The 14,459-nt window shown below is 46.5% G+C and overlaps 1 protein-coding gene across 3 annotated transcripts in view; it reads left to right on the plus strand.

Annotated features, from left to right (window-relative positions):
- The first annotated feature begins 14,019 nt into the window (after positions 1-14,019).
- Dennd4c (DENN domain containing 4C) overlaps positions 14,020-14,459 on the plus strand; it is a 104,885-nt gene continuing 104,445 nt past the window's right edge. For all 3 annotated transcript variants that reach the window (XM_090330041.1, XM_090330042.1, XM_090330043.1), the window contains exon 1: positions 14,020-14,107. The gene's annotated coding sequence lies outside the window, so the exon portion shown is untranslated. The remainder of the gene's footprint in view (positions 14,108-14,459) is intronic.

Genomic DNA, 14,459 nt, shown 5'->3' on the forward strand with positions numbered 1-14,459 from the left:
TCTGATGGGTGCTGTGCAGTTGATGTCCCCTGACATGGCATGGGTAGATGTTGGGGCCCAGTGACTGCTGTCTCTGGCAGTGCTGTGACCCAAGCTGTTGTTCACAGGGACACATGGAAGCCTTTTGTGCCCAGTTAGGCATGAATCACGGAGCTATGGGCCGCACTAGGATGTCCAGACAGACTTCTAGGAACAGCTGGGTACAGACCCAGGTGAGGACATCCTGCAAGGTAAAGCACAGACAGTCTTTGGGGGTCAGGTAGGCACAGACCCTGGGCACATGCATGCCTCAGTTGGCTGTTGAGGCTGTGGGTGGCAGTTTCTCATGTGGAGGTGTACACATGGGCTTTGGCGGCTGGCTGGATGCAGATCTTCCCATCCCCATGCCACTGGAGGCAGGCAGTGTCCTTCTTGGGTGGGCACTGTGCCCTGGTGCTATGGGCAGCCAGCATTGTCCCTCTTGTGCATGCATGGATGGGTAAGTTTGTCTGTATACCCCCTGCAGGACACTGGCAGCATCTTTCGTGGCTTTTAGAGGTTCCCTGTGTTCACTGGGTAGCGGAGAAGTCGAGCTGAAGTCTTTCCCTGTGTTAGAGGCCTTGCTATGATATCACCAGCATTAGAGACTTACCAGGACTACCCAGGCTTTAGAGACCTGTCAAGATCTTTCCTGAGATTAGGGCCCTCAGTGAGAACAATAGGGGTTAGAAACCCTGCCTTTCCCTCAGCACTGGTGGCTGAGATGTGGGTGGGACGTGTGTGAAACTCTGGAATTGGTGCCTCTGGCCTCAGTCCCTCAGGGGCAGGCTCTGGTTTAGCATACCACCCTTCAGTTCCTGTCTGTACTGGACACACTCTTTTTTTTTTTTTTCCAATCTATTGAAAAGGTGGTGAGCAGGGGTTTACATTTACATAAGTAAGGTAATGACTACATTTGTTTATAAACACTGTTACCCCACCCCCCGCAAGTTGTAGTGTTCATTTCCAAGGTTGTATTGAATATCAATGGTACATCAGTTCATCTTTTGTTCTGATGTTTCTGTGATTTCGTTTCCCTTCCACAGATTGAATAAACTTACTTATATACAAGACACAAGATATAGAAAACTAAAAGAAATAGAAAACGGCGTGGGGGGTAAGGGGGGCTGGAATGCTAATTAGTGGTAAAGTGCTTGCCTAGCATGCATTAAGTCCTGGGTTCAATTCCTCAGCACCACATTCACAGCAAAAGCCAGAAATGGCACTGTGGCTCAACTGGTAGGGTGCTAGCCTTGAGCAAAAGAAGCTCAGGGACACTGCCCAGGCCCTGAGTTCAAGCCCCAGGACTGGAAAACAACAACAACAACAACAAAAAGAATTGTCTCAACAAGAACAAGGCAATTGTCTCAACTTCCGCAGAAGGGTGCACCAAATGCCAAAATTCTGGCAAAAATAAGCATATACAGCATGGATCCCCCCCCCCCTCAATTTATCCCTAAGAGAATTTCCAGGCTTGCTTTGAAATTTAATCCTCAGATTTCATCCTCCTGAATAGCTAAGATTAAAGGCATGAGCCACTGGCTCCAAGTTTTTGTTTTTGTTTTGTTTTGTTTTTGAAATAGGGTCTCACAACCTGGGCTACAAGTTCTCCTTAAACCTAAGACTCTCCCACCTCAGCCTGCACAGTAGCTAGGATCATAACAAGCAAACTACCACTAGGACCCTAATCTTGTTTAGCTTTGAGAATATATGTAGGTCAGAAATCCCTCATCAGATGACTAGCCTGAAATTATAGCATTTAAGATGGTTAGCAGAATGAGCATCAGACAACTGATAACTTCATTTTAGTGAAAATACCAAAACAGTTGATGTTTGCCTCAGTGGATGATAACCTCAAATAACCATAGAGTTGCTAAAAGAAGTAGCTTCCAATTCCTGGAAAATCTCCACCTATTCCCAGGAAATACATGAATATCACTTCCTTTTATTAATCTAATTTGTATTTTGATTTTTTTTTTACTGTACATCTTTCACCTCTCATATCCCAAGAGGTGAGACTGATTTGACTTGGTCTTTTATTCTTGGCCAAAAATTAAAGAAAAAAAAAGTCTTCACTGTTCAGTTGGTGCTTGGTCTTGTAAAGGGTTCCATATTCTGAGAGAGAACAAAGACTTAGTTACAGCAAAAACCAGTAACAAGACCTCATGTCATAGAAGAAAGGGAGCCAGGGTGTGCTCAAGTGGTAGAGCACCTAAATGAGGCACTGGGTTTGACTCTCCACACTACCAAAAAAAGGAGGTTGATAAGGGAGAGTGTAAGGAAGAGGAAGGAGAGAAAGGAGAGGAGAGAGAAGGGGAGTAGTGTTAAAATGTAGTATCAGCTGGGTACCAGTGGCTTATAATCCTAGCTTCTTAAGAAGCTGAGATCTGAGGATTACTGTTTGAAGCCAGCCTGGGCAGGAAAGTCTATTCTACTCATAGCTCCAATAACTATTAAAAAAAAAAAAGGCAGAAGTAAAGCTGTGGGCTAAGTTCTAGTCTTGAGCCAAAAAAGAAAAAGAGCTCAGGAACAGTATTCAGGCCCTGAGTTTAAACCCCAGAATGGCACACACATACATAGTAGTAGAAGTAGTAGTAATATAATGTAATCAGGGGCCAGAATGGTGGCCTAGTGATAGAGTGCTTGCCTAGTATGCATGAAGCCCTTGGTTCAATTCCTTCATTCCACATATACAGAAAAAGCTGGAAGTGGTGTTGTGGCTCAAGTGGTAGATTCCTAGCCTTGAGCAAACCCAACAACTACTCAGGCCCTGAGTTCAATCCACAGGAATGCAAAATTTAAAAACAAATAAAAATTAAAGAGAAATAATATATAATCAGCAAGTGTGCTAGAGACACAAAGTATGAGCCATGAGCCCCTAACCACCTAACCATAGGAATTTCAGGCACTGTGACCAGACTATAGGTTATTTATCTAGCAATAAGAACATTTCAAATTGTATCAAACAATTGGAATTTTCAGAAAGGGCAATATATTCTTACTACTACTCAGGAAATAAGTAGTGTAAACACCACAGGCTCAAGATGACTATTAACTATTTAACATTATAATTCAAACAAACTTACATACCCACCACAAGATTATATGAATATTCAGTCAAATGTTAAGTAAGCCTAAGTGGGAAGGTCCAGTGAAATGTGCCATTACATAGTACCTGTGGGCACTGATAAGAGGTAATACTATCAGGACACTTAGTTTCTCCCTCCATTACACACACTGTATAGGATAAGTGGATCTCTCTCTGGTGAACAAATAGGGTATGAACACTAAATGAAAGACAGGTTTCAACTGTGAATCACATGAATGTGTTTGAATTCAGTAGGCAACTAACTAGTTGGGCAGGTTCTTCTTGTCCTTTGGGGGAAAGGCCTGTTCAAACAGATGAGTCTTGCATAATATCTTTTGGATGAATTAACTTAGGGCTTTTGTTGCCATCACTTGAGACAGGAGCTTACAAAATTGCTCAGGCTGGCATCGAACTTGCAACCTTCCCATATCTACCTTCCGAGTAGCTGGGGGTGGTATCACATTCAGTTCAAATTTAGGGTTTTAGTGATGACCTTTTACAATGACCTTCACCTAAAAAGAACTGGATGCTGGAGATTCATGCCTGTAGTCCTAGCTATTCAGGAGGCTGATATCTGAGGGTCATGGTTCAAAGCCAGCCTGGGCAGGAAAGTCCTAGGGCTTGAACTCAGGGCCTGGGCACTGTCCCTGAACTTCATTTGCTCAAAATTAGCACTCTACCACTTGAGCCACAGTGCCATTTCTGGCTTTTTCTGTTTATATATACTGAGGAACTGAACCCAGGTCTTCACACATGCTAGGCAAGCACTCTACCACTAAGCCACATTCCCAGCCCTCCAGTGAGACTCTCATCTCCAACTAACTACAAAAAAGCTGTAGTTCAAAGTGGTAGGGCACTAGCATTATTAGCTTTGAGCACCACAAAAGCTCAGGGACAGTGCCCAGGCCCTGAGTTCAAGCCCCAGGACACACACACACACACACACACACACACACACATACAGTGTCTGCCTTCTTTCTCTCATATGAAACTACATATAGGGCTCTTGTTACTCATAATGTGTAGATGATATTTCCATTTAGCAATATTTTATTGCATGTACATTTCAAAATTTCTTGGATTTATTCAAAGACCAAGCAGAAAGTCTTTTTATAAAGGGTCTTCTGCAAAGATGATCCTGAACTTTCTATCACCATAGTCTCAAAATTCCTCTGGAAACATGAGCTCAGTGAAATTTTTCTCCATCTTAATCAAGTCCAGACTATTCTCTTGCAACATAAAATGACTCCTCCAAACAGCTAAAGGTCCTTATCAGTTTCTTCTGCCTGCTTTGTTCTCTTTCCACTTGGCAGAAGAATAAAGAGATGATAGTCACAAAAACATACTCCTATATTGGCAAAATAAACTCCATAGTCACAGGGAATCATTTGCTATTCTCTTCAAAAGAACAAACCTTCCTCATGAGCAGAAACCCAGCTGTCTTGTTTGCTTTTGTTTCTGTCAGTCAACTTCAGATATATTGTCACTGTGTGGCTCAGGCCGTCCTGGAACTTGACATCCTGCTTCCCCCTCCCAAGAATAGGTGTGGGCCACTGAGCCTGGAAAACTCATAACTCTAGATTCTGACTCTTCCTAGGACACTGTTATTTATCTCAAAGCTAGTAAAAAACTTCTTTTTTTTTTCAGTCATAGGACTTGAACTCTGGGTCTGAGCACTATCCCTGAGCTCTTCAGCTCAAGCCTACGGCCCTGCACCTTGAGCCACAGTGCTACTTCTGGTTTTCTGGTAGTTAATTGGAGATAAGAGTCTCATAGACTTTTTGTGCCCAGCTGGCTTTGAACTAAGATACTCAGACCTCAACCTCCTGAGTAGCTAGAATTACATGGCAAAATGTTTCTCCTCCTCCTCTTCTCCTTCTCCCCCTCCTTCTCCCTCTCTCTCCCCTTCTCTGTCTTCTTCTTCTTTTTGCCAGTCTTGGGGCTTGAATACTGTTCTTGTGCTTTCCTCAATGTTAGTGCTCTACCACTTGAGCCACAGCACCACTTCCAGCTTTTCCTTTTTTTTTTTTTTTTTTGTGGGTCATGGGGTTGAACTCTGGGCCTGGGTGCTGTCTGAGCCACAGTGCCACTTCCTGCTGCTCAGATTTTTAAAAGAGTGTCTTTATTTTCTCTCCCTTTGTTCTAAGAGTTACAAATAGTTATATTACAGCTAAGACTGGCCACGATAACAGACATTCCAACTGACCTTGAGCAGCAAAAAGGATCTCAATAAAGCAAGAAGAAGGTAGAAGGGAGAAAAAAACACCAAGAGCCCTAATTTTTTGTTGTTGTTGGGTTTGGGGTTTTTTTTGCCAGTCCTGGGCTTGAGCTCAGGGCCTGAGCTCTGTCCTTGGACTTTCTCAAGGTTAGAGCTCTACCACTTGAGCCTCAGCACCCCTGCTAGCTTTTTTCTATGTATGTGGTACCAAGAAACGAAACCCCGGTCTTCATGCATGCTAGGCAAGCACTCTACCACTAGGCCAAACTCTCTGCCCTGAGAGCCCCAAATTTTTATATACTACAAAAGGCAAATTGATGTGTGATTCTTTGGTCTTTGTAGACATGGGAGAAAAAAGGCGTAGACCTTGTCTGGGCAGATCCCCTATAATAATGAGGTCAGGTAAGTTCACCAGAATCAGAGGAAAATCATCAATGCTCCTTGAGTGAGAGGTCTCCTTGCTTGGCTTGGCTTATTAGGGGATTCTGATCACTGGGTTTTAGGGGCCAGAAAGTTCTGAAACTTTGGAGTCTTATCACAGAAAGAATTTGAGTGAACACAGACTAGACTTAAGCAGGGGAAGGTTTATCTATGCAAAGCAAAGCAAAAGCAAAGCCCATGACACTCTCAGGAAGATGGGCAGACCTGTTGAAGGTCCCAAAACATGAAGCTTTTATCAGGGTCTGAGGCAATGGGATTGGTCAGCCCTAGACAACTTCTTTTTTTTTTTTTCCTAGACAACTTCTTTATGCACAACTCCTTTAATTTTGGAGACTGGACAACATGTCATCAACTCCTTTCACATGTTGGGTGGGGGAGTTCTTGGTCTTGGATGGGCAAACGGGGATTATTTCTTGCAAGATCCAGGGACTGTGGGTCAACAAGACTTTTGTATTTTTATTGCACCAGAAGTGGTGCTGTGGCTCAAGGGGGTAGGGTGATAGCTTTGAGTTGGAGAGTTCAGGGATAGGGTGGTAGCCTTGAGCTAAAGAGGTCAGGAACAGTGTCCAGGCCTAGAGTTCAAGCCCCATAATCAACCACAACAACAACAAAAAGAAATTTATATTTTTACTTTTGGTTCTGGCTATGTATCCCAGTCTATACCAGTGCACATGACCTAACTTGCCTTAGCCTCCTGAGTACTGACTGGCACTATAGGCCCATGGGGCCATACCTGAAACAACATTGTTATTGGTTTCCTAATTTTTTTTTCCAGCCCTAGGGCTTGAACTCAGGGTCTGGGCACTGTCCCTGAGCCTCTCTGTGGTCCAGGCTAGGATTCTACCACTTGAGCCACAGCACCACTTCCAGCTTTTTCTGTGTCTGTGCTACTGAAGAATGGAACCCAGAGCTTCGTGAGTGCTAGGCAAGCATTCTACCACTAGGCTAGGCTCCCAGCCCAATGGATCTTTTTAATTTTTATTTTTTGCTGAGGTTTGGGGATCAATCCTGGGGCTGAGTATTTTACCACAGAGCTACATCTCCAGTCCCTCTTAAATAGTCCTAACCTTAGACTATTTCTTAAGTACCACATAATATTATATTTCCTTTAGGCACTATGCCAATTTTCTTGACTATCACTACAGCGGAAGTACCCACTACAATACAATGATGAGTTCATTTATAAAAATGAGATGCCATCAGAAATTATGGCTATAGTTGTAAATGTCACGTTCGTGAGTTATATGCCTCTTTACGTGTGGAAAGCTGTGAAGCAGAAGACAATAACTTTTTTCTTTCTTTTTTTTTTGTGGGTCATGGGGCTTGAACTTGGCTTGGGCACTGCCCTGAGCTCTTCAGCTCAAGGCTACCGCCCTACCCTTGAGCCAAGGATACCCACTTTTTAGAGGTTAATTGGAGATAAGAGTTTCAGGCCCTTTTGTACCTGGGCTGGCTTTGAACTTTGATTCTCAGATCCCAGCCTCCTGAGTATCTAGGATTACAGGCGTGAGCCACCATGCCCGGCAATAACTTTTTTTCCTGATTGCATTTCCTGGATTTCATTTTGGTAAGTATTATCTTATACGTTCAGAGGCACATAGGCATTGCACTTTTTTTTTTTTTTTTTGCCAGTCCTGGGCTTGAGCTTAGGGCCTGAGCTCTGTCTTTGGACTTTCTCAAGGCTAGAGTTCTACCACTTAAGCTTCAGCACCACTTCTGGCTTTTTTTTTTCTATGTATGTGGTGCCGAGGAATCGAACCTGGGTCTTCGTGCATGCTAGGCAAGCACTCTACCACTAGGCCAAACTCCCAGCCCAGGCATTGCACCTTTGTGTTCCTTTCCTAAGTGTATCTTCCTTTGGTCTTGCTATATGGGACTGCCTTGAGTCTGAGATGATAATTTCTGAGATGATAATTCTACACACGGTGATATTATTATGCTTTAGCAATTTCAGATAGACTTTTTCTCCATACTTGATGACTTATATTAGTAGAATCAGGCTGAAGGGACACCACGTGACTTCCAAGAGTAATGAAACAACATGTTTAGTATGTTTGTTTTCTTCTTCTTCCTCCTCCTCCTCTTCCTCCTCCTCCTCCTCCTCCTCTTCCTCTTCCTCTTCTTCTTCTTCTTCTTCTTCTTCTTCTTCTTCTTCTTCTTCTTCTTCTTCTTCTTCTTCTTCTCCTTCACCTTCTCCTTCTTCTTTTGCTTCTGCTGCTTCTCCTTCTCCTTCCTTCCTCCTCCTCCTCCTCCTCCTCCTCCTCCTCCTCCTCCTCCTCCTTCTCTCCTTCTCCTCCTCCTCCTCCTCCTCCTTCTCTCCTTCTCCTCCTCCTCCTCCTCCTCCTCCTCCTTCTTCTTCTTCTGTGTGCATATGTGTGTGTACTGGGATTTGAACTTAGGTCTTAAGCTTCATCTTGGCTTTTTCTCTCTTCCCTCCTTCCCCTTCCTTCCTTCCTTCCTTCCTTCCTCCCTTCCTTCCTTCCTCCCTCCCTCCCTCCCTCCTTCTTTCCTTCCTTTCTTTCCTTCCTTCCTTTCTTTCTTTCTTTCTTTCTTTCTTCTTTTTTGCCAGTCCTGGATCTTGTACTCAGGCCTGAGCACTGTCCTTGTGTTTTCTCAAGCCTAGAGCTCTACCACTTAAACCATAGTTCCAGCTTTTTTTTTTTCTACGTATGTGATAATGAGGAAGTGAACCCAGGTCTTTGTGCATACTAGGTAATCATTCTACCACTAGACCAAATTACCAGCCCCATCTTGGCTTTTTCAATAAGGCTGGCACTCTACCATTTGAGCCACACCTCCATTCCCTACCCCTCTTTTTTTGGAGTTTCTTTTGTGCCAGTTCTGGAGCTAAAACTCAGGGCCTGGGCACTATCCCAGAAGGTTGTGTTTTTTTTCTTCCCATCACAATCTTTTTTTTTTTTTTCCTGTTGGTCATGGGACTTGAAATCTGGGCTCTTCAGCTCAAGGCTACTGTCCTACCTCTTCAGCCACAGCCCTACTTCCACTTCTAATGGCTGACTGGAGATAAGAGCCTGGGCTGGCTTTGATCCTTGATCCTCAGATCTCAGCCTCCTGAGAAGCTAGGATTACAGGTTTGAGCCACTGCACCTAGCTCAGTCTGACTTTTAAACTGTTAATCTTCCTACTGGGAGGTGCTAGGCTCACAGGTAGGTATTACCACTCCTGCCTGGCTTTGCCTACTTTCTTCCCTACTTTCTTCCCCCCTCCCTTCCTTTTTTTGTGTGCTGGTATCTGAGCCTGAACTCCAGGCTTTATTCCCTCCCTTGGCTTCTTTGCTCCTGGCTGGTGTTCTACATTTGAGCCATACTGAGTTTTTGGTTGGTTAGGCCTTGTGTCTTGGATTTTTCTCTCCAAGCTGGGTTTGGATCTAAGATCCCAACCTTCTAACTTGCTAAGATTATAAGTGTGAGCCACTGGTGCCTAGTTTGCTACTACTGTGTGTCATGACCCCTTAGGACACTGTTCCTAGGAAGCTAGAGAGAGAAGGCGGTGAGTAACTCCACAAGATTCTCAGGCAAGCTCACCATGACAGTGCTGAGCTATACCAGATGTGAGAAGAAAGCACACAGAGAGGGCTACACTGCATCATTTGGATATTACAAGAGCAAAGCAGGGGGCCCGGAGCATGGCCTAGTGTAGAGTGCTTGCCTAGCATGCATGAAGCCCTGGGTTCAATTAGTCAGTAACCACATACACAGAAAAAGCTGGAAGTAGTGCTATGGCTCAAGTGGTGGAGTACTAGCCTTGAGAAAGCCCAAGGACAGCCAAGGCCCTGTGTTTAAGCCCCAGGACCAGGCAAAAGGAAACAAAAAAATCAAAGCAGATTTAGTGTTTGCCAATGTCAATTTTATTTAGGGTATTTTTTGGGGGGGGGGGGCTGGGCTCTGTCCCTACGCCTCTCTGTGCTCAAGGTTAGTGTTCTACCATTTGAGCCACATTACCATTTCCAGCTTTTTCTACTTATGTGGTACTGAGGAATGGAACCCAGGGCTTCATGTATGCTAGGCAAGCACTCTAACCAGCCCTAGGGTATTTTCTAAACAGTGGCTAAGAACACTGCAGATGTGAAGAAATGGGCCTTCAAATATAAGAATTATGTTTACCAAAATTGATGAGTGGCAGACTGGAACCAAATTACCTGTCAATCTACAAATGTATTACACATTGAAAGTGGAGGCCACACCTAAGAAATTCAGAGCAAGTTATTCTGTCTGGCAAAATTAAAAAATCTATAGTTCAGTAGATTTTTTATGATGCTTAAATATGAAATCACTAACAAATGAGACTTGCCAGACGGGTTCCATATATTTTTCTGGGCCCTAATTTCTTCACTTGCCAAATGAGTTTATTAGAATAGTTTCTATCATTTCCCTTTAGCACCAAACTTATGAGTCTATAAAATATGTGCTATGCCCTTTCAGTTTTGGAAAAACTCAGGCATATAAAAAGTAAAGAACAATACAAGGAAATGTTCAATATCAACCAAGAACACTTCAACATATCCAATCTTTTTGTTGTTGGTGGTGGTTATGCAGATTGAATTCTGGGCCTGGACTCTGTCCCTGAGCTCTTCAGCTCAAGGCTACCGCCCTATCCCTTGAGCCACAGCACCACTTCCGTTAATTGGAGATAAGAGTCTCACGTACTTTAGTGCTTGAGTTGGCTTTGAACTTAGATGTCAGCCTCCTGTGTAGCTAGGATTAGAGGCATGGGCCACTGTACCTGTCAATTTCTTTGTCAATTCTGGGAGCTGTCCTTGAGCCTCTTTGTGCTTAATGCTAGCTCTCTACTACTTGAGTCACAGTGCTACTTCCAGGATTTTTCAGAGCTGAGTCTCCTGAATAGCTAGGATTACAGCCACTGGTGCCCAGTTTCCAAACTTTTTTTTCCCCCTCCGGGCGTGTGTGTGTGTGTGTGTGTGTGTGTGTGTGTGTGTGCCAGTCCTGGGGCTTGAACTCAGGGTCTGAGTACTGTCCTTGGGCTTTCTCAAGACTAGAGTTCTACTGCTTGAGCCACAGTACTACTTTCCAATTTTTCTATGTATGTGGTACCAAGGAATTGAACCTAGGGCTTTATGCATGTTGTACTCTACCATTAGGCCAAATTCTCTCGTTCCCCCCTCACACTTTTATTTTTATCACTTGTGGGACTTGAACTCCAGGCTTGGATGCTGTCCCTAAGCCTGTTTACTTACAACTCTACATTATATTCAGTAACTTTCTTTCTTTCTTTCTTTTTTTTTGCTTTTGTTTTTGTTTGTTTGGTTGTGGGGCTTAAACTCAGGGCCTGGGCACTGTCCCTGAGCCTCTCTGTGCTCAAGGCTAGTGCTATACCACTTGAGCCATAGGACTATTTCCCGTTTTTGAGTGATTAATGAGAGATAATAGTCTCATGGAGACTTTTCCTGCCCAGACTGGCTTTGAACTGGGATTCTCAGATCTCAGCCACCTAAGTAGCTAGGATCACAGGCATGAACCATGGGTGCCCAGCTAGATTCAATAACTTCTTGGAATTTGATAAAAACATGTCTCAAACAACAACAGCAACAACCACCAAAGTCTACTTGGAATTTTCCCCTATACCTTTATATTATGCTAAAGCAAATCCTATTTATGTGAAATACATCCTAACAAACTCTCTTGCATGAACGGTATTCTACAAATAATTAAAGTCAGTCTTTACACACTTCCTGAATGCCTTCTTGTACTACAGTTTTAAATACTGTCATTAAAGCATTTAAGTAAAGTCCACAAGCCTCTAAACTTGGATGACCTTATAGGATGGTAAGTCAAAAGAAGAGCTACCATTAGTGGTGACTGCTACCTTCTAGGCGTTACTGTGATATATCAATCATCCATTTCTGTGTAATGTCAACCCCTACCTCATATTTGCAACTAAAAAGCAGAAATATTTATTGTCTTATTGGCTTCTGTGAGTAAAAAGAATAACTTACTTTCAGGACTGTTACTGAGGGTCTGTTGGAAAGCTATAAACTGTAGGCTTGGGCTGCTGTCCCTTCAGGGCTGTCTTACGTGGTAGCTGGTTTTTCCAAAAGCAAGTAAAAGCAAGAGGATGAGAGAGTCCATTCCAGAGGATACCTTCTTTTTAACTTTATCTTGCTAGTGATATACATCACTTTTCGTATATTCTCTGTGTTAGAAGTCTGTAAGTCCATTCTGCATTCAAAGAATGGGAAACACCCAAAGACATAAACAGCAGGATGTAGGGATTTTTGTAAACATGAGCACCTATTACATGTCCTGAACTTCTTTACTGAACAAGCCTACTTAATACTTAATAGCAGGGCTGGGAATGTGGCTTAGTGGTAGAGTGCTTGCCTAGCATGCATGAAGCAAGTCCTGGGTTCAATTCCTCAGTTCCACATAAACAGAAAAATCCAGAAGTGGTGCTGTGGCTCAAGTAGTAGAGTGCTAGTCTTGAACAAAAGAAACTCAGAGACAGTGCCCAGGCCCTGAGTTCAAGCCCCAGGACTGGAAAAAAAATATTTAATAGCTTATTACAAATAAATGATTTTACTTTGGGAATATAATTCTACGAATTCTGAGGAAGAATTTAGTAACCTGTCCAAGGGAAGAGAAGATGAAAGTTAAATAAACATAAACTGACTTGCATCAATCACACAATCAATATGTTTACTTAATTGTTTTTTTGGGGGGGAGGGATTGTGCAGGGAAGCAAACCCAGAGCCTCATACATGCAAGATAAGTGCTCCCCCCTTTCATTTTTGTCAGTCCTGGGGCTTGAACCAAGAGCCTTGGCACTGTCACTGAGCTTTTGCTCAACGCTAGTGCTCTCGTCCTTTTGAGCTACAACTTCATTTCTGGCCTTTTGATAGTAAGAGTCTCAGGAACTTTTCTTCTGGAGGCTGGATTCCAACAGTGATCCTCCGATCTCAGCCTCCTGAGTAGTTAGGCTCACGGGGCATGAGCCACCAGATACCAACTTCGAATTATTCACACATGCAATGAAGTGAACTGACCAACAAGGTTATTATAATCGAGCAGGAAAGTGATCATTACGTACTCAATACTCAGCAGTCATGCACAAAATCATGCCAGATCGCATTTTGATCTGCTGTGGAATCCGTTCAGTTTCTGCCTTTTTTTTCTTTCTTGTTTGTTTTGGTATGGGTGTGGGGAGACCGGGAGGCAGGAGGCAAAAAAGAGAAAGCTCTGCTGCTAATTTGTTTTGACCACTTTCCTCTTCGGGTACAGCGAGGACCGCTGAAGGACGGTAATCGGAGCCTTCTCACCGCATTTGCTTTCGGAGGCCTGGGCGAGCAGCGGGCGACACTCGGGGTGACAGCAGGGGGCCCGTGATTCAAACCGGCGCCTCGGCCTTCCGAGTTCCCGTCCCCCAATCTCAGCAGACGTGGCCGGAGCGGGGCGCCGCGGGCTCCCCTCACTCCCTGGCCCCGCCAGTTTCAGTCCCGAGAAGGGAAGTCTGCGTTCCCTTCCAGAACGCTCCTCCTCAGTGACCTTGAGGAACACAGCGTCCCTTTCCCGGTCTTGAGGAAACGCGGGGAGGAGCGGTGGCCACCTGCCTGGGGCCAAGGTAATAAACGTAGGCCACGCCGAGTCCGAGCCCTACCGGGAAAGAGCGCAGAGCCCGGCGCGCTCGCTTTCTCCCCGGTTCTGCGCCGCCCCGCCCCGCCGGCGGGAAAGCGAGCTCAGCGGGGACCGAAGCCCCGCCAACTCCGCCGGGGTCGGAGGGGTGGGGGAGGGGAGCGGGGCCCGCGCGCCCCGGGGGGCGGGGCTCTCCCGCAGAGGGGCGTGGCCATCCTCGGGGGCGGGGCCTGAGCTGCGGCTCCAATAGCGCCCCGCCCCTTTCCTTCCCCATCCGCCCCCGCAGTAGGAAAAGGTCGGGGAGAGAAAGTGCGGTTCTGTCGAAAGGGGCGGAAGGAGTTGAGGGGGGAAAAAAGGGAATTGAAACACGGCGGTCAGCTTGTAGGGACAGCCGCATCGGAGGTAGCTCCTCGATCACCCCGCGCCCGCCCTGCGGGCCGTGGGAGAGCCGCCGCGCCCGCGCGAGCCGGTGCCCCGGGTCGTTACCCCGCTCACCTCCCCCTCCTGCCGCCGCCAGAGGCGCCCCTCGGGACCCAGCGCGCGCAGGCGCAGACTGGTCGTGGCGGCGGCGGCGGCCGAGGCTGCGGGAGCCAGTCCCCTCGCCCCGCCCTGCCTAGCCCTGCCCTGCCCTGCCCTGCCCTGCCCAGCCGTGGGCGCCCAGGCCGAGGAGCCGGCGCTTTCATGCCCCAGGAAGGAGCTGTGCCCGGGTGGCTGCCGCGGAGCGGGCGGCGGCAGGTGAGTCCGCGGCGCTGGGCCTCTCGCCCCGCCACGGCGCCCTGCGCTCCCGCGGGGCCGCGCTCGCGCAGACGCGGGGCGGGCTGAGTTCCGCGTCGCCGGCCCGCGAGGGGTCGCCGACAGGGGCGGGGAGCGGCCGCGGCCGGCATTCCTGGCCTGCGCTCCCCGCCGTTCCGAGAGCGCGGAGTCCCCGGGGCGGCGGGGCGGGAAGGGCCTCCCTGCGCCTCCCGGGCTCCGGAGGAGCGCCGGCGTGCTGGCGCAAGGGCCCCGGCGGGCCCGCGGGACCAGCGCGGGGGGGCCCCCTCCACCCGCGGTGGGGAGCCCGGGTGCGGCGCGGCCACCAGGTGGGGTG

Source organism: Megascapheus bottae, chromosome 3 (genome assembly GCF_031878675.1).
Source record: "Megascapheus bottae isolate mThoBot1 chromosome 3, mThoBot2.hap1, whole genome shotgun sequence".
Lineage (NCBI taxonomy): Eukaryota > Metazoa > Chordata > Mammalia > Rodentia > Geomyidae > Megascapheus > Megascapheus bottae.